The following is a 23,039-nucleotide window of genomic DNA, read 5'->3' on the forward strand; positions in this document are numbered from 1 at the left end:
TCATTGACAATGAAGTATTCATTAATTTTATGTTCTTTTGATTTTTTTTAGCTTGTTTCTGGAGTAACAGTGTTTCTGTTTTGTCATCTTTTTTAGTTTATTTTCTTTCTCTTCAGTCTTAAGCTAGTGATAATAGATCCTGGTGTTAGAATTTAAGTTTTTTTTTTTAAACTGGTTGTCTAAATTAAATTTGCCTAATGTTATACATGGTACTTAAAAATTGTTATTAACTTTCTATTTTTTTGTATTGGTTTTTATGCATAATTTTCTTTTCAAATTTTAGAAGGGAAAAACAATAAGTGTCGAGAAATTGAATGAGTAAATCAATTGTATATTATATGATTAAGCCCTAGACTCAACACATATTTAGGTGCCGAAGTTTCTTTATTGGTAAACGTTAAGCTGTCATTGTAAAACTTTAAATTTTGACAATAAGAACTGCTACTCCATATGCAAAGCTTATTGGATTTCTCATAAAAGCACATACCATAAGCTCCTCTTAGAGAAAGGTGCTTTGTAAGAAGCCTGGCACATTTTAAAGAAAAGGTGGATGCTTTTGATTACATGAGGAGAACTATTGCATTACATTTGCATATTAAGCTGTACACACAAGATCTGGACCTCATTTTGGTAATAACAGTTAATTTTTTTTTTTTTTGACAGGCAGAGTGGACAGTGAGAGAGAGAGAGACAGAGAGAAAGGTCTTCCTTTGCTGTTGGTTCACCCTCCAATGGCCGCCGCACCGCGCTGATCCGATGGCAGGAGCCAGGTACTTATCCTGGTCTCCCATGGGGTGCAGGGCCCAAGTACTTGGGCCATCCTCCGCTGTACTCCCTGGCCATAGCAGAGAGTTAATTTTTTAAATTAACAGATTTTATTATATAAATATTTTGGGTCCATAGCAAATCTGAGTGGAGGGTTTTATAGAGGGTTCCTCCTTTCCAACTCTCCCAGTTATTGGCATCGCTCATCAGAGTATAATGAATGTTAAAATTCATGAATCGAGCTCAATAGGCTAATCCTCCACCTTGCGGCGCCGGCACACCGGGTTCTAGTCCCGGTCGGGGCGCCGGATTCTGTCCCGGTTGCCCCTCTTCCAGGCCAGCTCTCTGCTATGGCCAGGGAGTGCAGTGGAGGATGGCCCAGGTGCTTGGGCCCTGCACCCCATGGGAGACCAGGAAAAGCACCTGGCTCCTGGCTCCTGCCAGGATCAGCGCGGTGCGCCGGCTGCAGCGGCGGCCATTGGAGGGTGAACCAACGGCAAAGGAAGACCTTTCTCTCTCTGTCTCTCTCTCTCACTGTCCACTCTGCCTGTCAAAAAAAAAAAAAAAAAAAAAAAAAAAAAAAATTCATGAATCGACAACTTATACATCATTGTCAATACAAATTATTAGGTTAATTAAAATTCATTCTTTGCGTTGCACACTCAGTGGGTTTTGAAGATTGTGTTAGGGGGGCTGGCGCTGTGGTGTAGTGGGTAAAGCTGATGCCTGCAGTGCCGGCATCCCATATGGGCACCGGTTCGAGTCCCAGCTGCTGCACTTCCTATCCAGCTTTCTGCTACGGCCTGGGAAAGCAATAAAAGATGGTCCAAGTCCTTGGGCCCCTGCACCCACATGGGAAGACCTGGAGCAAGTTCCTGCCTCCTGGCTTCGGATTGGCGCACTCCGGCTGTTGCGGCCAATTGGAGCGTGAACCAGCGGATGGAAGACCTCTCTCTGTCTGCCTCTCCTTCTCTCTGTGTGTAACCCTGACTTTCACATAAATAAATACTTTTTTTTTTTTTTTTAAAAGAAAATTGTGTAATGACATGTATCCACCCTTTCAGTAATGTACAGAATAGTTCCACCGCCCTAAACATAACTCTGGTCTGCCTTTTCATTCTGCCCCTCCACAAGAGTTCCTGGCAATCACTGATGTCTCACAATCTTCATAATTTGCCTCGTGCAGAATATCATATAGTTGAAATACAGTGGGTAACCTTTTCAAGTGGTTTTCCTTCATTTAGCTACATAGGTTCTTCTGTGTATTTTTGTGGATTGATCATTTCTTTTTAGTGCTAAATAATATTTCATTTTTTGGATGCACCAAAGTTTCTTTATCCATATGCTTTTTTTTTTTTTTTTTTGAAAGGCAGAGTGGACAGTGAGAGAGAGAGACAGAGAGAAAGGTCTTCCTTTTGCCGTTGGTTCACCCTCCAATGGCCGCCGTGGCCAGCGCACCCCGCTGATCCGATGGCAGGAGCCAGGTACTTCTCCTGGTCTCCCATGGGGTGCAGGGCCCAAGGACCTGGGCCATCCTCCACTGCACTCCCTGGCCACAGCAGAGAGCTGGCCTGGAAGAGGAGCAACCGGGACAGAATCCGGCGCCCCGACCAGGACTAGAACCCGGTGTGCCGGTGCCGCAAGGCGGAAGATTAGCCTAGTGAGCCGCGGCGCCGGCCTCATATGCTTTTGAAGGACATTTTAGCTGCTTCTAAGTTTTGATAATTCTGCGTGAAGAGACTGCGGCCATTTGTGTGCAGGTTTTTGTGGGGACATATTGTCAACTCATTTGGATAAATATCAAAGAGCACAATTGCTGGCTTGTATGTGGTAAGAAACTGTAAAAATGCCTTTCAAAGTGGCTGTTCCATTTTGTAGTTTAAGCAAAAATGAACAGAGATCTTGATGCTTCGTGAGAGCTCTTGTTGAGGAAGACAGTTAGAGCTCCCACCAGTTGGTTCACTTCCCAAATGCCTACAATGCTGGGCTGAAGGTAGAAGGTGGGAACTCCATCTGGGCCTCCCACATGGGTAGCAGGGGATCCAACCATTTGAGCCATCACCTGTTGCCTCCCAGGATCTGCACTGGAAGGAAGTTGGAATTGGGATCCAGAGCTGGGAATCAATCCCAGAGACTCTGATCTTGGACAGTGACATTCCAGCCAAAACCTTAATTCCTAGGCTAAATACTCCCCATTCTGTGCTTTTTTTTTTTTTTTTTTTTTTTTTTTTTGACAGGCAGAGTGGACAGTGAGAGAGACAGAGAAAAAGGTCTTCCTTTTGCCGTTGGTTCACCCTCCAATGGCCGCTGTGGCTGGCGCACCGCGCTGATCTGATGGCAGGAGCCAGGTACTTCTCCTGGTCTCCCATGGGTGCAGGGCCCAAGCACTTGGGCCATCCTCCACTGCACTCCCTGGCCATAGCAGAGAGCTGGCCTGGAAGAGGGTCAACCGGGACAGAATCCAGTGTCCCGACCGGGACTAGAACCCGGTGTTCCGGGGCCGCAAGGCGGAGGATTAGCCTAGTGAGCCACAGCACCGGCTGCATTTTTAAAAATATTTTTTATTTATTTGACAGGCAGAGTTACAGGGGGAGAGACTGAAGGAGTAAGAGAGAGAGAGAGAGAGAGAGGGAGGGAGGGAGGGAGAATCTTACGTCTGCTGGTTTGCCCCTCAAATGTTTGCAAAAGCCAGGGCCGATCCAGGCTGAATCCAGGTGTCTGGAACTCTGTCTTTGTCTCCCATATGAGTGCCAGGGGTTTTAATACTTGGGCCACCTTCTGCTGCTTTTTCAGGCAAATTAGCAGGATCTGGATTGTAAGCGCAGCAGCTGGGACTAAAACCAGCACTCAGTGTGCGATCCTGGCATTGCAAGTGGCAGACTTAACCCACTACACCACAACACTGGCCCCATCTCCGTGAACTTTTTGAAGTAATCTGGTCTCTTGCACATATCTGTTCCTTGTCTGTGACTTGTCTGCTTTTTCTCTTGGTAGTATGTTTTGCAGAGCAAATACTTTTAGTTTTAATGAAGTTGATTTATAAATTTCTGTTATTAAATTTGAGATAATATGTTATTTTAAAATATAAGTATGTTATTTGCAATCATTTGTGTAAAATTTGTATGTAATGGGAATAGTGTTGCAATGGAACGAAATAAAATGATAATAATTTCCTTTAAAAAGGCTGTACTGGGGGGACTGGCTCTGTGGCTCAATAGGTTAATCCTCCGCCTGTGCTGCTGGCATCCCATATGGGTGCTGGATCTAGTCCTGGCTGCTCCTCTTCCGATCCAGCTCTCTGCTATGGCCTGGGAAAGCAGTAGAAGATGGCCCAAGTCCTTGGGCCCCTGCACCAGTGTGGCAGACTGGAAGAAGCTCCTGGCTCCTGGCGTCGGATCGGCGCAGCTCTGGCCATTGCGGCCATTTCGGGAGTGAACCAGCAGATGGAAGACCTTTCTGTCTCTCCCTCTCACTGTCCATAACTCTACCTCTCAAATAAAAAAAAGCTGTACTGTGGTGGGCATTTTGCACAGTAGGTAAAGTTCTGGCTGCTGATTTGAGCCTTCCTATTAATGAACACCCTTGGAGGCAGCTAGTGATGATTTTGACAACCGCGTGGGAGACCTAAATTGAATTTCCAGTTCCTGGCATTGGCCTGCCCCAGCCCTGGTCATTGTGGGCATTTGAGGAGTAAAGCAGCAGATGAGAGATCTTTGTCTCTTCCTGCTTTTCTCTCTCTTTCCCTTTCCTTCTCTGCCTTTAAAACTATTAAAATAATTTAAAATTGTAATTATGGTAGTTCATTTTGTAAGCTCATGTTGATGATTTAATTCCTATTAAGGATTTTCTATTTTCACGTATGGAATGACAACTTAAATATTTATGATCAGGCCTCTATTTATCTTCTCAAATGATATTGTCCAGCATGAGAAGTCAATCTAGCTGTTCTTACATATTTTTAAAAACTGTTGCTTTGTTGCTTTTTTAGTATTAGAAATAGCTACTTGTCCTAAGTGCTTCATAGCAGAAATCAATGTATAAAATATATAAATATTTGAGTTTGTGAAACAAATTGAGATACATCTTAGAAAATACTAATAAATTAGTATAAATAAATGATACATGTGTCCCTAAAGGCTAATCTAGGAGAAAAAAATCCAACAGTAGTATAAGGTAGTATGTGGTAAGCATAGTGGCAGTGCAGTGAGCTCCCTAAGAGGTTAGTGTGAGTGGTAACTGCAAACTAATGCTCTTACACAGCTAATTTTTACTCATGATATCCTTAACTTTGTGTGGCACAAGTAATAAATCTATGTAAGATATCCTTAGGAAATTATGATTATCAGGATCAACTTTTGTATTTCTTATATCAATCTTATTAGATCTAATTTATTTACAAAAATGGTGCACATGTTATGTGAGCAGTGTGATGAGTTTTGACAAATGCATACAGCTGTGTGTCTACTATAATTGTCACTTGGGACATTGTCTCATCCCAGAAAGTTCTCTGTATCCTCTTGAAGCCAGCAAGCCCATCTCTGCTCCTAGGCAATTGCTGATCTGCTTTCTGTTGTACAGATTTCTTTGCATCTTTTAGAATTCTTAGGTGTGTGCTTTACTTAATGTAGAGCTATCTCATTGAAACTTGATGTTAATTGAATTTTTACAAAGTGGACCATGTATTTTATTATAGAATTTCTGAGATGCTCAAATAAAGTTTAGTTGGTATTATTCCTAATGTCTCTGGTATTGTTTTGTTTCCTTGTCTCTTCTCTGTTATAATTGAAGTCTGTATTGAGTTAGCTTAATATGTAAAGCCAACTCATGGCACAGTATTTTGTAAAGTAAAGAAAGGTAACCTTTTGTAGATATACATTTCTTTATTTACTTTTAAAAGCTGATAAACAGTTTAAGAAGTAAAAGTCATCAGATCCTATTGAATTCAAGACTAGGATTTCTTTTTTCTTTTCTTTTCTTTTTTTTTTTTTTTTGACAGGCAGAGTGGACAGTGAGAGAGAGAGACAGAGAGAAAGGTCTTCCTTTATCGTTGGTTCACCCTCCAATGGCCACTGCGGCCGGCGCGCTGTGGCTGGCACACTGCGCTGATCCTAAGCCAGGAGCCAGGTACTTCCTCCTGGTCTCCCATGCGGGTGCAGGGCCCAAGCACCTGGGCCATCCTCCACTGCACTCCCTGGCCACAGCAGAGAGCTGGCCTGGAAGAGGAGCAACCAGGACAGAATCCGGTGCCCCGACCGGGACTAGAACCTGCAGGTGCTGCAGACGGAGGATTAGCTTATTAGCCGCAGCGCCGGCCTAGGATTTCTTTTTTCAGTACAGCTGTTGCTAAGTAGACAGTTTAGCCTCACTCTGTAAAAGGCCATTTGCTTCATCTTTATGTGCCCCTGCTCAGACCTCTGGGGAAGGGAAATGAGGGTGGATAAAATAGCTCTTTACTTCATAACATTCTGTTCTATGTGACTCCTCTTACTCATGCTTGGTCTATTCTAAAGGCATACTGAAAGGTAGCAGTTGATCTCATGGATAAAATCACCCCACTGAGATGAAATATTAGAATCCATTTTACGACTTTTAACAAATGTACTGAATATTTATTCCTTTTTATTGGAAAGAGTTAAAAATCTTTTACATACAAGAATGAGTAGAGTTTTTTGGTTTTGCCCAGAAAACTTCTGTTTCTAGAATTTGTGCTGCTTCATTTATTAGTCATTTTGAAACTGGTTCTAAATAAAAGCCAAATATTATGCAAGTCTTATTTGATCCACTAAGTATTTAGATTTCTACTTACTTCATTTAGAAATTCTATATTCTCATAAAGACAAATAATTCTAATCCTAATTTATTGATAGTAAAACTCCGGGTAACTAATGTTCCATGAACCAAGTCCTTAAGTAAGTATCATTTTGGGGGTGGTAATGTGAATGTGTTAAGAAATTCACATGATCTACATTTAAACACTGCTTCACGGAAGCATTTAGACAAAAGACAGAATGTTTCAGGAGTCGATGGCAGTGTATGACAAGTCTTCAAAAAGTTCATGGAAAATGCATATTATGGAAAGCTATGCCTGGATTTCAAAAATTTTCACATCAGAACAGATTTATCTTTAAAATTTTTTATTTGAGAGGCAGAGAGGGGGAGAGAGAGAATTTCCATTTGTTGGGGGTGTGCACACTCACGTGTGCAAGGGAGAGAGAGAGAGAAAGAGAGAGAGAAAGAATGAGTTTTTCCATTTGTTGGTTCAGTCATCAGTTGCCCACAAAGGGCATAGACAAAAATGAGGACCAAAGTCAGGAGCTGGGAACTCATTTCAGGTTTCTCATGTGGATGACAGGAACCCAGTCATCCAAGCTGTTACATACACTGCCTTCCAGGGTCAGCAATAACAGAGAAGTGGAGTAAGGAGCTGGAGTCAGGCGTGGAAACCAGGCTCTCCAACATGTGGTGCAGACATTTAACAGATGTCTTAATCACTAGACCAAACAACCACTCCACAACTTATCTTTTATAGATGTTTACTTATGTTTTTATTTATTTGAAAGATAGACAGTGAAGGATGAACAGAGACAGATGGGGGAGAGAGAGAGATGGTATTTATCCTGTAGTAGTTTCCCCAGAAAGGATGTGTGGACAAAAATATCTTGATTGATAACTTGCCTGAATAATTAAATTCTAAAATGGAAATCATTTTTCTGTAGAATTCTCAAAGGAAATTCTCCTATTATCTTCCATTTTGTTAATGTAAAGACCTATGGCTTTTTAAAAAAGAAGTAATGTTTTATTTATTTGTTTGAAAGGCAGAGTGACACACACAAACACATGCACACACTCACAGAGGCTGAAGCTAGGAACCCAGGATTCCATTCAGATCTTACACATAGGTGGTAGGGACCCAAGTACTTGGACCATCGTCTGCTATCTTTCCTTTTTTTTTTTTTTTTTTTTTTTTTTGACAGGCAGAGTGGACAGTGAGAGAGAGAGAGAGAGACAGAGAGAAAGGTCTTCCTTTGCCGTTGGTTCACCCTCCAATGGCCGCCGCCGCCGGCGCGCTGCGGCCGGCGCACCGTGCTGATCCGATGGCAGGAGCCAGGAGCCAGGTGCTTTTCCTGGTCTCCCATGGGGTGCAGGGCCCAAGCACCTGGGCCATCCTCCACTGCACTCCCTGGCCACAGCAGAGGGCTGGCGTGGAAGAGGGGCAACCGGGACAGAATCCGGCACCCCGACCGGGATTAGAACCCGGTGTGCCGGCGCCGCTAGGCGGAGGATTAGCCTAGTGAGCCGCGGCCCCGGCTATCGTCTGCTATCTTTCCAAGTGTGTTAGCAGGAAGCTGAATCAGAAGCATAGTTGCTGAGACTCAAATCAGCACGCCAGAATGGGTCCCACTGTGTCAGAATGACTACCCCAAGACCAAAGGCATTTTGAAACTTTAACTGTGTAAGAAAAATACATACAAGAGGAATTTTTGAGTATAAGGCTATCATTTTTTTTTATTTGACATAGTTAGAGACAGAGAGAAAGGTCTTCCTTCCATTGGTTCACCCCCTAATGGCCACTATGGCCAGAGATACGCCGATCCAGTCAGGAGCCAGGTGCTTCCTCCTGGTCTCCCATGTGGGTGCAGGCGCCCCAGCACTTGGGCCATCCTCCACTGCCCTCCCGGGCCACAGCAGAGAGTTGGACTGGAAGAGGAGCAACCGGGACTAGAACCCGGCACCCATATGGGATGTTGGCGCCGCAGGTGGAGAATTAACCAAGTGAGCAATGGTGCTGGCCCAAGGCTATCATGTTTTCAAAACTTTAAAGGTGCAGAGAATGAAAAGGGATTTAAGGCTTAGATACTGGTGGAGGCCAGATATCCTCAGATTTTTTTTGCTATGTTTAGGGAGCAAAAGTATCAAGGTCTAAGTGAGGACAATGTAGGGTGCAATCAGGGCAGAGTAAGTTGAGAGGCCCTGGCATAGAGATTTGAATGTGTTTTGTAGTCACTGTTTTGATCCAGCTGTTGTTAGTTGTATGGATATCTTTTCCTTGCCTTATGGCAGGCAAAATGAATCGACCTCTGGTTTATCTTCCCTCAGTACTTTGTACATGTATGTACATATGCATGGGCACACACACACACACACACATACACACACAAATACACCACCTTAATTATCCATATGCCAATCTCTCTAATCTAGACCTTTGGTAGTGGTGATGTGACGTAATTAGTTCTGTATTAAAGAAATCACTGTAGAGTAGGATTGGATGCCATTGGACACTGGATAACATGGATAACATGGATAACAAGAAGGGATTAAGAGAGAACAGAAGGTTACTGCCTTGTCCATGATTGAAGAAATGAGCATCTGATGGACTGGCCTTCTGGGAGTGGGTGAGATACTACTTCAAACAATTATATTCTGGCCGTTTTCTTGGGTCTAATTTTTATTGATTTTGGAAATACTTTGTTATTTTCAAGTATATTTTATACATTTTGATTTTAGTTTTTCCCCTTTTTGGTTCATTCCACAGTAGAGTGAAATTTTTATTTCTTGCTTTGTTGATTTTTTTAGAAAAGATTGATGATTTTTTGCTTGCATAATTATTTTTTACAGATTTATTTATTTATTTAAGACGTAGAGTTACAGGTAAGGAGAGACACAGAAGTCTTACATCTGCTGGTTTATTTCTCCAAATGGCTGCAACAGCCAGAGCTGAACCAATCTGAAGCCAGAAGCCAGGAGTTTCTTCCTGGTCTCCCACATGGGTACAGGGGCTCAAGTACTTGGGCCATCTTCCACTGCTTTCCCAGGCTATGAACAGAGAGCTGGATTGGAAGTGGAACAGCCAGGATTCAAACCAGCGCCCAGATGGGATACTGGTGCTGTAGGCAGAGGCTTTGCCTACTACGCCACAATGCTGGCCCCCATAATTAATGACTAATAGTAATGATCTGAAATATCTTAATTCTGTTTGATTAAAGAAAAACACTAAATAGAGAAATGTGGATACAATATTGGGAGAAATATTACATTATAATATCCATATATTTTCTTATTCTAACAATATTCACTACCTAAAGATTTTACTAGATTCTTTTCAAAGCTTATGAAGTTTGAAATAGGGTGAGAACTTTTGTTACTTCGTTGTTATAAAACACTACTAACTTCTCCTTAAAATTCTTTTCACCAAGCTGAATGATTTAAAAAAGTTAGGTAATTAGTTAAAAGTCTTGGTTTGTTGGCTCAAAAATAAGGCCGTATATTTATATTTGAAAAGATGCACCATGTGACATTGCCCATTTTCAAAACAGCATGACACTGGTGAACCTTTATTTTCCAAGGTGCCTCTATACTGGCTAGGGCTTTACTAAAGCACAGAAGACTCATATTTTTAGGAAATTGTCATGATACAAGTTATAATTTATTTAGCATTTATTGTGTGTCAAGCCCTGTGACAAATAGTTAAGGGACATTGTTTTATTTAACAATACTCTTGACAGTGGATCTTGCTTATCCCTTGATGAGAAATTTGAAGCACAGAGAGATTAAGTTTCTTGCCCAAGGTTGTACAGGTAGCAGATAGCAGAGTAGGGAATACAAAAATACTTCAAAAATTTCAAGGAAAAATGGAATTAAATGGCAATGTATTTTCCCTAAACTTTTTGAGGTTCCCTTGTATTTGGCTCTGGTTTGTGGATCTCTTCATTATGTAGCATATTTTCCAAATATTATGGGAAAGGTCTTAGGGAATATTAATCCTGCAAGAGGCATCACATGTATGTGGTTTCTGTCTCCTGACATATGTTCAGGGCATTTTGTTGATGAATTTCTTGATCATCATTGACCATTGTGTTGATTAATTTCTTATACTGGATAATTGATTAGATTTTTTTTGTGGTCCTTAGAACCCAACATTGGCCACAGTGCTTTCATGAATAAACAGTGATATTCCAACCTAAAATTATTATTTGGTTAGTTTTGTTTTCTTTCTTTGCTATTTGGGGAATAGCAGACTTTGCTTTGAAAAATTGTCTGTGCTTATTAAGTCTCCATCAGTATCCCAGTTTAATGTGTGTGACAGATAGATCTAATTTTATGTTATTTACTTTTTATACTGTCTTATACTATTCTTTCATAAACCATATGAATCCTCCCCAACTGCTGTTTCCCCTTCATGGCAACTTTAAGAAGTCACAACATGTGTCTTCCTGAACACCCAACAGTTTGGTATTCTGTCAGATGTTTTGCAGGGCTTCAGCAAGTCCTGACAGTGAGTGTCTTCAAGAGGCAATGTGTTAGGCAGAGCGCTGCAGAGAGACACCTGTAGAGATCAGCACACCTGCCCTCCAGCAAAAGACAGTAATTAGTTGCTCATATTCCCTTGCAAACTTCCCCAGTGTTGTTGCACATGAAACACACAGATCACAGCAATGCTGTCATGAGCTCTGCACTGTTGGAGTTGTTTATGCCTGCTCAATTTTTAATGTTCCTATAAGACATTTTGATGGGAACCCTGAGCCCAAAGGGATTTGCATGCTTGATCAAACCTGTGATGATTTAAATATAGAAATAAAGAGAAACCTTTAGATTACTTTGACTGTTAACTTTTAGAACAGCGTTAGTGGAAAACATTAACATGGTACTTGAGGCAAAGATGTGTTTGATCAACCTTCACAACTTCTTCATTTCTTGACAGCAGGTATAGCTCCAGTACATCTAAACAAGTTCTTTAATGCTTATAGATTCAAGTGCATGTGAATATCTGGATGGCATGGTTTGAATATTTTAAAAGATGATTTTATACCAACAACTTTTATTTAAATTGAACCACTGTCAAGTACTAACATTGTAGTTTTATCACATTATCATAGACAGTTGCCACTGTGAATAAATTAGATGATAGATAATAGAACTTTAGTAAAATGTCATAGTGTATTTGAATTGGATATATTGAGGCCAAAGAAATGTAAGAGGTCTTTTCTATCCCTGTTTTAATTACAACACTACATATGTCTAGATACCAGGTGGGACAAAAGCTCCTGTTTTATCAGGTGATCTTTCAAGTCATTTCTCACTTTGGGATTCAGTTCTTTGATTATATTTGTGAAGTTATTAATAAACAGTGCCACTAAAGATTCATAACTGCTTCTTAAATATATTTAGTTTGAAATATACTATTATTCTTAATATCCTAGCAAATTCAGTTCACCTTTATTCTGACAAAAAGAAAATCCCAGCACATCATCATTCTAGTATGGTGAATATACTTATACCTGCTTCTTTAGTTGGTTCTCAGAGACAAATTGGCATTGTGGAATTGCCAGATTATAGCAGAACTAAAGAAGGTATTATACAGCATTGCACTATTATTGGCAAAGTTAGAAACCTTACATGCTGGGAGAAACCTTAGATACTAATAAATTCAGTCATCTCATTGTGCCTCACAATTTGCCATCATTAATACATAGGTGGAATCTTCCAGTGGATTTCAGAGAATGATTTTTCATTATTTCTTCACAAAAGATGGAATGAATGATGTGAGTGTTAAGAGGCTTATCTAGATTTTATGTTTGCCTGCCCTACTTAGTTATATGTAAGTCTAAATGTAAATGAACTAGGGATGCTTCCCTTGTGAGCTTATGGTTATGATGCTAACATTGACAGGATACTAATAATGTGCAGAACATGTTGGTTAGCTTATACTTCACTGACTGTAGGGAATTTCACAAAAGTAATTCCTAAGAACTGATCTCTGTAGTGGTCTTTGGAATTCCTAATAACTTAATGTTGCATGAAACACTTGGCAGTCTGTTTCTTAAATAAACCTTCTCCATGAGCCCTGAGTCAGTATCTTATTTATCAGTTTATCCTTGGTGCCTAGCTTAATGTGTTCAGTCAGTGTTGGTTGGCTTAGTGGATAATTGAAAATATCATATAGTCTGAATAGTCTATAGAAATATTCTATTATAAAATGGATTATGTTTGACATTTTAATAATAGAAATTTTTTTTCTGCTGCCTTTTTTACATGTTTATTCATTTTTGTTTTTCTGAAAGAGAGGGTGAGAGAGAGAGAGAGAGAGAGAGAGAGAGAGAAACAGAGAGAGAAGTATCTTTTATTTGCTATCTTACTCCTCAAATAGCTGCAACAATGGGAGTGAGCCAGGCTGAAGCCATGAACTAGGAATTCCATCTGGGTCTCCCACATGGATAGCAGGGACCCATGTACTTGAGCCATTGTCTGCCTCCCAGGTGCATTAGCAAGAAGTTGGATCGGAAGTGGAGGCAGGAGTTGTTCCCAGGCATTCTGATATGAGATGCAGGCATCGCAAGTGGCAGTTTAACCCTCTGTGTCACAATGCTTGTAGCCTGCCTGTTTTTTTTTTTTCTTTTTTTCAATGAGACCTTAGTTTTTTTCTGTTTTTCCCTAGAATAAATTCTTAGGGTTTGACTTTTAAAATTTATGTGTTTTTTTTTTTTTTTTTTTTTTTTTTTTTTTGACAGGCAGAGTGGACAGTGAGAGAGAGAGAGACAGAGAGAAAGGTCTTCCTTTGCCGTTGGTTCACCCTCCAATGGCCGCCGCTGCAGCCGGCGCACCGCGCTGATCCGATGGCAGGAGCCAGGATCCAGGTGCTTTTTCCTGGTCTCCCATGGGGTGCAGGGCCCAAGCACCTGGGCCATCCTCCACTGCACTCCCTGGCCACAGCAGAGAGCTGGCCTGGAAGAGGGGCAACCGGGACAGAATCCGGCGCCCCGACCGGGACTAGAACCCGGTGTGCCGGCGCCGCAAGGTGGAGGATTAGCCTATTGAGCCACGGCGCCGGCTCAAAATTTATGTATTTTAATTTATTTGTGGGGCAGAGAAAGAGATACAGACACAGAGAGATCTTCTATTTGCTGGTTCACTCCTATAAATGACAGCTGGTGCTGGGTCAGGCCAAAGCCAGGATCTCGCATGTGGTGGCAGGGATCCCAATACTTGAGTCAGCACCTGCATCCCAAGATGCTCATTAACAGGACATTAGATGGGAATTTTGGAGGTGGGACTTGAACCCCAGGATTCTGATGCAGGGTTGGGTGTCCCAAATGAGACAGTTTGATTTCACTTTTACTTTTTACTGTAGGCATATAAAAATATTCTGTGCAAATAATCCATTTTATATTTTTATTGTATTAAAGTTAAGCTCTTCTTACTCTGATAGTCTTGACCCATTTGGCTAATTAGCTTTATTTTCTACCATTCTTAAACTGATGTTTCTTCTGTGTGGAAGAGACTTTTCATTCTCTTTTTTAGGACAAGTCAGATTTCCTTCTGGCCTCATGACTTGGTCTCAGAGCGCCAATCTCATGAATTCCTGAATTACTTCTATCTTCTACCCATTAGTTGAGAACTAAATCCTGTGTGTCTGAGTTTTGCAAAATATGTATCTCTCCAACAGGCTCATAACTTCATTCTTTGATTTCTTTTTTTTCTTTTGATATTCTAATCTTTTTCTTTCTAGCTTATGGCAGAATGCTAAGTACTTTGTAATCACATAGTAAATACTACACATGCTTGGCAATCCCTAGCAATTCAGGAGGAAGAAAAGCATCCTTATGAATCAAGTGAGAAAGATACAGACTGATAAAAAAGGAAGAAAAATGGAAAGAAAAGGAATGAAAAAAGTAAATATAAGAAGGAAGAAAGAAGGCAGAAAGAAAGAAAAGGGGACAGAAGGAAAGAAGGGCCAGCAAGAATATTTGGGGGAACAGAGGACGAATAATGGTTTTGAAATTTTAAAAGCTTGAGTTTAAATTCTGACTGCTTACTTGCTCTGCAGTCTTGGATGAATTTCACAATCTTGGATATAAAATGGTGATGTGTGCCTGGAAGTCTCGTGGTAAGGATTAAATGATATAATGTACATAAAATGCTTTTTAGTACCTTCTCATGCACATACTTAATGCTTAACAAACGGTAGCTAGCTCCCGTATTTTGTGTGTAAGGAAATTGAAGTTCAGAGAGCTGACCAAGGGTCATACAGCTTGTGAATTGTGCAGAGAGGATTGCAACACCAGGTCCTTCTTATACTAAGACAGTGGTTTTCACACATGTGTGTACATCAAAATATCCTGAAAGGCTTATTAAAACACTGGGCCCCACCCCAGAATTTCTGGTTCACTAGGTCTGGGGTGAGACCTGAGAATTTGCATTTCTCACAAGTTCTCAACTGCTACTGCTGCTGTTGTTACTGGTGGTGCAGAGACCATACTTTGAGAACCAGGGCTCTGTGGCATGTTTCTTAACCTCAGCTGCACATTAAAAAGGCATCTGTACAGCTTCTTCCCTTAAAAAAATTTAAAAAATGTTTTTTTTAATGGGGGGGAGGGGGAATGAGAGAGAATCTTACATCTGCTGGTTCTTTCCCCAACTGGCTGCAACGACTGGGGCTGGGCCAGGCCGGAGACAGGAGTTTCATCTGGATTTCCCATGTGGATGGCAGGGTCCATATACTTGAGTCATCTTCCATGCCTTCCCAGGCACATTAGCAGGGAGCTGGATTGGAAGTGGAGTAGCCAGGACTTGAACTAATGTTCATATGGGTGCTATAGGTGTCATAGGTAGTGGCTTAACCTGCTGTACTTCAATGCAGGCCCTGGGAGCTTCTTCAAGTTACTAATGATACCAGAATCTCTGGTTATGGGGCCCATGTATCAAGTTTTATTTTAAGCTTCCCAGGTAATTATAGTATGCAGCTAGGGTAGGAGACACCACTCTGCCTAAAGATAAGCTCTTTGCAGTTTTCTGTTACAACTGGGTGCTGAGCAGGGGCTGTGATATGGTGCAACAGTTTCAGCTGCCACTTTTGAAGCTGGCATCCCAGATCCAATTGCCAGTTCAAATCCTGAATGTTCCACTTCCAATCCAGCTTCCTGCTAATACAAATGAGAAGCTTTTGGAAACCTTATATTTTGTTTTATGGCACCCACCCAGTTATTGTTTGCAACAGATAATGATATTCATTCATCCAGGAGTATACAAGTGAAAGTGTAGTAGAAGCAGAAGGTGGCACAGAACTTGGGCCCTTGCCACCCAGGCAGGAGAACATCATGGAGTTCCTGGCTCCTGGCTATCACCTGGAGTAGCCTTGACTTTTGGGACCATTGAGGACTGAATCAGCAGATGGAAGCTCTCTCCCAATGTCTCCCTTTCTCTCAGTTGCTCTGTTTTTTAGATAAATAAGTAAATTTTTAAAAGAAAAAAACAAAACTAGGCACTAAGCAAAGCAGCTGACCCAGGGTGATCAGTGTAGCAAGGCCACATTAATGTGTTGTTTTTTCTTTGTTATATATTAAAACAATTGCTCCAGCCTAAAATTATTTTATGGGTTTCCCTGTTTTGGTTGTTCTGCATGTTTGCATTTCTCCATCTATCCTCGTCTCCAAGCAGTATGTCTTGAGCAGTATATCATCTGCTTTAGGGTGGATTTCATGTAAATATTTGACTATTGTTGATTTGATGTATAAAGAACATAAAGGAATTAAGCCACCTTTTTACAAAACCCAAATCAATCACAAATTAATGTGCTTTTAGAGTTCCGATTGTGATTCCTTTTTTTTTTTTTTTTTCTGAGATGCTTTTGGAAATTTTTTGTTTTTTTAGTGGCACCAAGTTATTGGTTAGAGTTGGAGCAGATCATGATAGTGCACCTAGGAGTGTATAAGTCAAAGCTGTAGTAGACGAATTGTTAAAAATAATCATTTTGTTACATGATTCAGTCAATACATATATACAAACCATGGCATGAAACTAATTTACTGGATAAAAGTGAGCAAAATACCACATAATTTCATTAACCTTTAAGCAATGAAATTATAAATCTCTATGCAAATGATTAAGGTTATCATGGCCTATCACCCTCTTTTGATAGCTACAGACTGTTTTTTCTCCACTGTCCTGCTGAGGCTTATTAAAACTTCTGACTGATGGATTTTTTATTAAAAGGTTTAGAATTTACCAACTTTAAACACTTGCTTTACACTATCACCTCTAATTTAACTAGGTCCATTAAACACAGTATTTTGCAAAGGGAAAAAGTCAGTAGCTGTTTCTTAAAAAAATAATAAATAGAGATGAATTTTCAACTCTACTTAGAGGTGAGCAAATGCTATATACCACTAAGTCTTTTGATACTTGATTTGTTCCTTTAGTATGTAAATTTTAGGTTTACAAAGATCTAGTGCTTTTATTTAAGAAATATGCCTAGAGGCTAGATTGGTAGGCTTTAGGGAGATATCTAGTTTGGTGTGAAATAAATAGTTGTTAAAGGATCACATGAATTGGGTCCCAGAAGATGAAGAGTAGGACTGAGACAAATTGAGGAAAACTGCACCTTATTTCACTTGGCTAAAAATACCAATGAATTAAAAATGAAGAAAATGAGGCAGCACAAAGCACATTCAGGGGAGGAAGCCAATTTTTTGGGTGAATTTTGTGAAAAGTTCTGAGTTGTGACAAGTTTAACACATCTCTGCCCAAAGAAGCTTGGCTTCTCATTTGGGAAGGCCAGCCTTTTGAGAGTTCATGTCTTTGGCAGGCAAGGCCCTCTCTTGCTTAGGGGTGAACAGCATGGCTCACCCCTCTGAACAGTAATTGTGTCACTTTTGTGTAGTGAGATTACTGATGTCAGAGAACATCTTTACATTCAAAAGAAAAGGGCTCAGCGTTGCTATCTGAGGTTGCCAGCTATGGGTCTTCTGGTTTGCAAGTGGTAAAGCAAATAGTTTACTAAACGGTTAGCTTTGAGGAAGTTTGTTTTAAGAAGTCATACACCTGTTTTGAATCTCTACACTTTTGGAATCTCTGACTTCTAAAAAGATATGTGTTTCCTTGCATAACTTTAAAAATTTATGAAATATATTTCTATATTGGTAGCTCGTGAATCCATTTTACTATTCAAGTGATATCTGGTTTTAGTTTTTGTTTTTGATGTCTTGAAGCACTTAGGTTCTGAGATAGCATTATCTAGCATTTGAAATGCCCTTTGTATATGCATGTTGGTTATATATCTCTGGTGGTGGAGGTACAGAGAGCAGGGGTAAGGATATTATGTGAAGATAGGATGCTAGAATCCATTCATTGAGGCTGAAATTCTATAAACCTGTTATTGTCAAAGAGCCCCTTGTCCATGTATGTAGGTATGAATAAGTAGATTTACAGATTTTTCACCATTCAGCATTATTTTATTTATTTTAAATTTTGGACTTTAAAACTATTTTAAAACGTTTTTGAATAGTTACTAAATTCACTTAGCTTAGTTCCACAAAGTATCTAAGGATATGAGATCCCTCTAGATCCCTGTCTCTACTATACTGTGGTCACTTGACACTCACAAACCAGTTGTAAGTTGTCAGCTATTTAGTATATCCTTCTAGAGATACTTATTCATATATAACCAATATTTTTATCTTTGCCCAAATATTTATATATTTACCATGTGATAACTGCATTTTGAAAGATGTTTGCAAAATACCAAAACACATTTAAAATATTAACTGTATAACCTTATCATTTAGGTATGAATAATTTCTATGAGATTTTCCCCTCACAACATGAAATCAGTTCAAGAACTGACCCCCTTGGGACCGGCGCTGTGGCTTAGTGGATAAAGCCTCCGCCTGCGGTGCCAGCATCCCATATGGGCATCAGTTCTAATCATGGCTGCTCCACTTCCAATCCAGCTCTCTGCTATGTCCTGGGAAAGCAGTAGAAGATGGCCCAAGTGCTTGGGTCCCTGTACCCATGTGGGAGACCCAGAAGAAGGTCTGGCTCCTGGCTTTGGATTGGCACAGCTCCAGCCGGTGCGGCCATTTGGGGAGTAAACCAGTGGATGGGACTTCTCTCTCTCTCTGCCTCTCCTCTCTTTCTGTGTAACTCAAATAAATAAATAAATCTAAAAAAAAAAAGGAAAGAACTGACCCCATCCTCCACCGGCATACTGATGCAGAGCCATGAAGCTCTTCGGCAGGTTCTCAGACATGCCACATCCTGAGGCCCTGCCACTTTGCTGTCCACAGTAAGGCCTTCTGCCTTTTAGGGATTCTCATCTGAGCATGTTGGGCTCAGAGAAGACTTTTTTTGTGTTCTCTTCCATTATTTCATTATTGAATTCTCTACTTATCTAGTTTTGCTTCTAAATTTCCTCTTTCTGTGAGGTTTTATATTTGTATTCGTATTGGTAGAAGTTGTATTTAATTTGACTTACTCTGGTCTTAGTTGAACTTACACATTTAAAAATACTGGAACTAAAGGCTAGCTCTCTGCTGTGGCCAGGGAGTGCAGTGGAGGATGGCCCAAGTACTGGGCCCTGCACCCCATGGGAGACCAGGATAAGTACCTGGCTCCTGCCATCGGATCAGCGCGGTGCGCTGGCCACAGCGCGCCAGCCGCGGCGGCCATTGGAGGGTGAACCAACGGCAAAGGAAGACCTTTTTCTCTGTCTCGGTTTGAGGCCTGTCTCTGCTCTTCATGTATACTGTGAGAGGTAGCAGGTATTTGGCTTTCAGGCTTCTGGCTTCAGCATGGCCCACCAGTGGCTGTTGCATGCATTTGTGGAGTGACTCAGAGGATGGGAGAACTCTTTCTATATTTATGCCTTTCAAAAAAATAAAAATAAATTAAAACATAAAGAAGTTATACTTTTACTAATATATATTGGATATTATTAATTTTTAATGTGTTTGAGTGGCAGAGCAACAGGTGAGGCTGGTGATGGGGGTAGGATGGAGAGAGAAAGAGAGAGAGAGAGAGAGAGAGAGAAATCATCCATCTGCTAGTTCACCCCCCAAATCACTGCTGCATCCTAGGGCTGGCTGGGCCAGGATGAACCTAGGGCCAAAACTCCATTCAGGTCTCCTACATGGGTGGCAGGAACTCAAGTACTTGACCATCACCTGCTGCCTCACAGCATGTGCATTAGCAGGAAGCTGGACCAGAAGTGCACGTGGGACTCATTCCCAGGTACTCTATCATGGGATGCTCTGTCATAGCCTGTTGTGCTACAATACTCATCTCAATTTTACTAATACGTTTCCTTTTTTTTATTATTTTATTTTTATTTTTTTTTGATAGGCAGAGTGGACAGTGAGAGAGACAGAGAGAAAGGTCTTCCTTTACCGTTGGTTCACCCTCCAATGGCCGCCGCGGCCGGCGCACCGCGGTGATCCAAAGCCAGGAGCCAGGTGCTTCTCCTGGTCTCCCATGGGGTGCAGGGCCCAAGGACTTGGACCATCCTCCACTGCATTCCCTGGCCACAGCAGAGAGCTGGCCTGGAAGAGGCGCAACTGGGACAGAATCTGGCGCCCTGACTGGGACCAGAACCCGGTGTGCCGGCGCCGCAAGACGGAGGATTAGCCTGTTGAGCCGCGGCACCGGCCCACTAATACGTTTTCATTTAACTGAGTGTATCTCAATTATTATTTTAATATATAATCAATATAAATATGTTGAGATATTTTGCTTTCATATATTTTGCATTGTATTTGAAACTCATTTTGCATTTAAATTTATAGTACATCTCAATTCAGAAAAGCCACATTTCAAGTTCTCAGTATGCATATTTTCCTAATGGTATTGGTCAACTCAAGCTACTTTTGAAGTGATCTCTTTAAGTTAAGGAGGTTATTAGTGGTGCTTTGTGACAGTTGATAAAGCTAGATGTATCAAATGGGTAGATACAAATTATGTTTATGGTTTGAAAAGAAAGGTATGAGTATTTTAGATTTGGGAACGATCTATCAATATATAGATGGAATTCAAGTCCTGAATCTAGGGACCCAATGAAACCATAATTTCCCTATTGATAAAGTCCTAGAGATTTTCTGGAAAGGGAACTAGAGGTAAGATAGAGAAATCAGAGGCCACAGGAGAGCTGCATGAGGATTTTGCTCTGGAAACCAATGGCACAGTCTCATCAAGTAAGAACTGAAAGTAGAAAATTGGTTGGTTCTTGCTAACCTTAGCAATAGCTATTTCAGTAGAGTGAGAATGGCTAAGGGAGCCATGTTGTGGTAATTTGAGCATTGATTGGAAGTCAGAGAAAAGATAATAAGCTAATGTTATTATTTTATGAAGCTTGACAGGAATAGTTGATAGAGTTGAAAGAAATATGTTTGAAGAGCTAGTGGAAAGGAAAAGACTGAAGATAGAGAAAAAGGAGAAAACGGATGGAGCAAGTGCCTCGATATGTCATAAGTGAATAGGATCCATTGCTCACATAAAGGGATTAGTAATACAAAAGAAGAGGATGATAGGAGTGCTCCTGGTACAAGATAGGAAAATTTGTGGATGATAGAGTGGATTATTAGTTGCATAGTCAATTACAGGCAACAGTTGCTTTGAGTTACAGGCAGTGAGCTAGTTTAAACATACAGAGATATGTAACATGGTATTTTATTTTCAAAAATGCCAATGAAGCAAACTTGACTGTTAATAGCTATGAACAGCACAAGAGTAACACCATGATACTATCCTAGTAGAAAGCCCACTGCTACTTGGAGCTTAGAAGTTGGTACTAGGAATTATTTAGTGGAATATTTATATGATTGTCCCAGAATGAAATGCCTTCACTGCACTCTTAATATTGGCTATCACCATGTTTTCCATATCTTGCACAGATTTTGTTAAAGCTGTGTCCTCTGTGGAAGGCAAGATACAAGAACATCTGGAAATGTAGTTTTCAGGTTTTGAGCCCCTGGAATATAAGGAGTTAGACAGCATGCTAGAAGGAATGGTGTGCAGGCTGTGTGGTTCTGTCTCTTGGTCTCTCATGAATTGCTGTCAAGATGGCAGCCAAGGTGACTGTCATCTGGATATTCGACTAACCTGAAGGATATACTTAGAAGATTGCTCACTCACATGGTTATTAGGTTGATTCTGACTCTTTGGAAAGAGGCTATGTGACTGCTGGCATGAGTGTCCTTAACGTGGCAGCTGGCAGCTGGTTTCCTCCACAATGAGTGATCCAAGAGAAAAAAAGAGGAAATCTGTAGGATCCTATTTCGAGTAGACACTATCACTTTCACTACATTCTGTTGATCATTCAGACCAACCATGAAATGCGGGAAAGACTTAATACGAAAGCATGGAAGAGTTGAGAATTATTGAAATCCTTCTTGAAGATTAACTGCCATGTTCCACCCCCCCGCCCATTTTGATGGCAAAAATTGATCAAATTTGTAGAAGCAAAATGCAAAATTCTTTAATTGAATGGAACTTGGCAAGAATGTGGTTCTTTGTATTAAGTACACAAAATATATAGTGTCCTCAGTCAGGTTTTTAAGAGATACAGTTCCTTGTTCTCTGATTTGTCCTCTAAAGGTAGAGTGTAGATCATAAAGTCATCATTCAGTGTAGGTGTGTGTATTTGGAATGTGGAATGAGGAGGTTGTGATTCCTTGTCTTCCAGAATAGTTATCCTGTGTTCATCTGTGAAATATAAGGACTGACTAGCTGTTTCTGTGGTACCTTGTTGGTCTCAATTCTCTAAACCTCCAACTGACTTTGATAATCAGAGTGAAGATCTCTGTGATGTACTAGAGAGATATAGGCTATCATCTCATGCCTTGGCCACATTCTGGTTTATTTCTTTCATATTGTGTCTCATAAATTGAAATGATATTGCTGATATTCTTGCTTGTCTCCCCGCATCCTTCCTCCGCTCCCTGAAATTAAGCTCCAGCAGGGCAGGCCTCTGTTTGCCTTGTTCACTGCTGAATTCTCAGCCCTAACCACAGTACCTGGTGGATGCTTGGTAGGTGAATGTCTAAATAAATTATTTTTGGAAAGAATGTACTGCATGATCATTATTTGAAACAGGCCACCTAAAAAGGTAATTTTTTTTCTCTCTCTTTTTACCTGATGTCTATCTGTTCTGCCTTTCTTTTACCCTTTTCTGGTTTTGTTTGTTTTTTGTTTTGGTGACTGTCCCCAGCACAGGGTATTCTCTGTGGCTACAAATGCTTATCTATCTTATTTATATTGGTGCGTTGGAAGGTTCCCGCAACTTGGTTTCTAACTGATGTAGGTTATTCTGATTCTGTGATTACTCTTTGAAATAATTCTTTGAAGAGGCATATCTAGCTAATTCTGCAATACTGTGTTCTGTACACTGTTCAGGAGTCACGTTTCCTATTGCTTTGATAGCTCTTCCTTTTTTGCTTGTCATATATGCTCCTTTTTGGATGAGTTACTATGTTAGTTTCGACCCTGTCCATATTGATATACCTAAG

The 23,039-nt window shown here is 40.6% G+C and overlaps 1 protein-coding gene across 16 annotated transcripts in view; it reads left to right on the plus strand.

Annotated features, from left to right (window-relative positions):
- GTDC1 (glycosyltransferase like domain containing 1) overlaps nt 1–23,039 on the plus strand; it is a 434,789-nt gene that overhangs the window by 77,626 nt on the left and 334,124 nt on the right. The gene's annotated exons all lie outside the window — the stretch shown is intronic.

The sequence above is a fragment of the Oryctolagus cuniculus genome, chromosome 3 (genome assembly GCF_964237555.1).
Source record: "Oryctolagus cuniculus chromosome 3, mOryCun1.1, whole genome shotgun sequence".
Lineage (NCBI taxonomy): Eukaryota > Metazoa > Chordata > Mammalia > Lagomorpha > Leporidae > Oryctolagus > Oryctolagus cuniculus.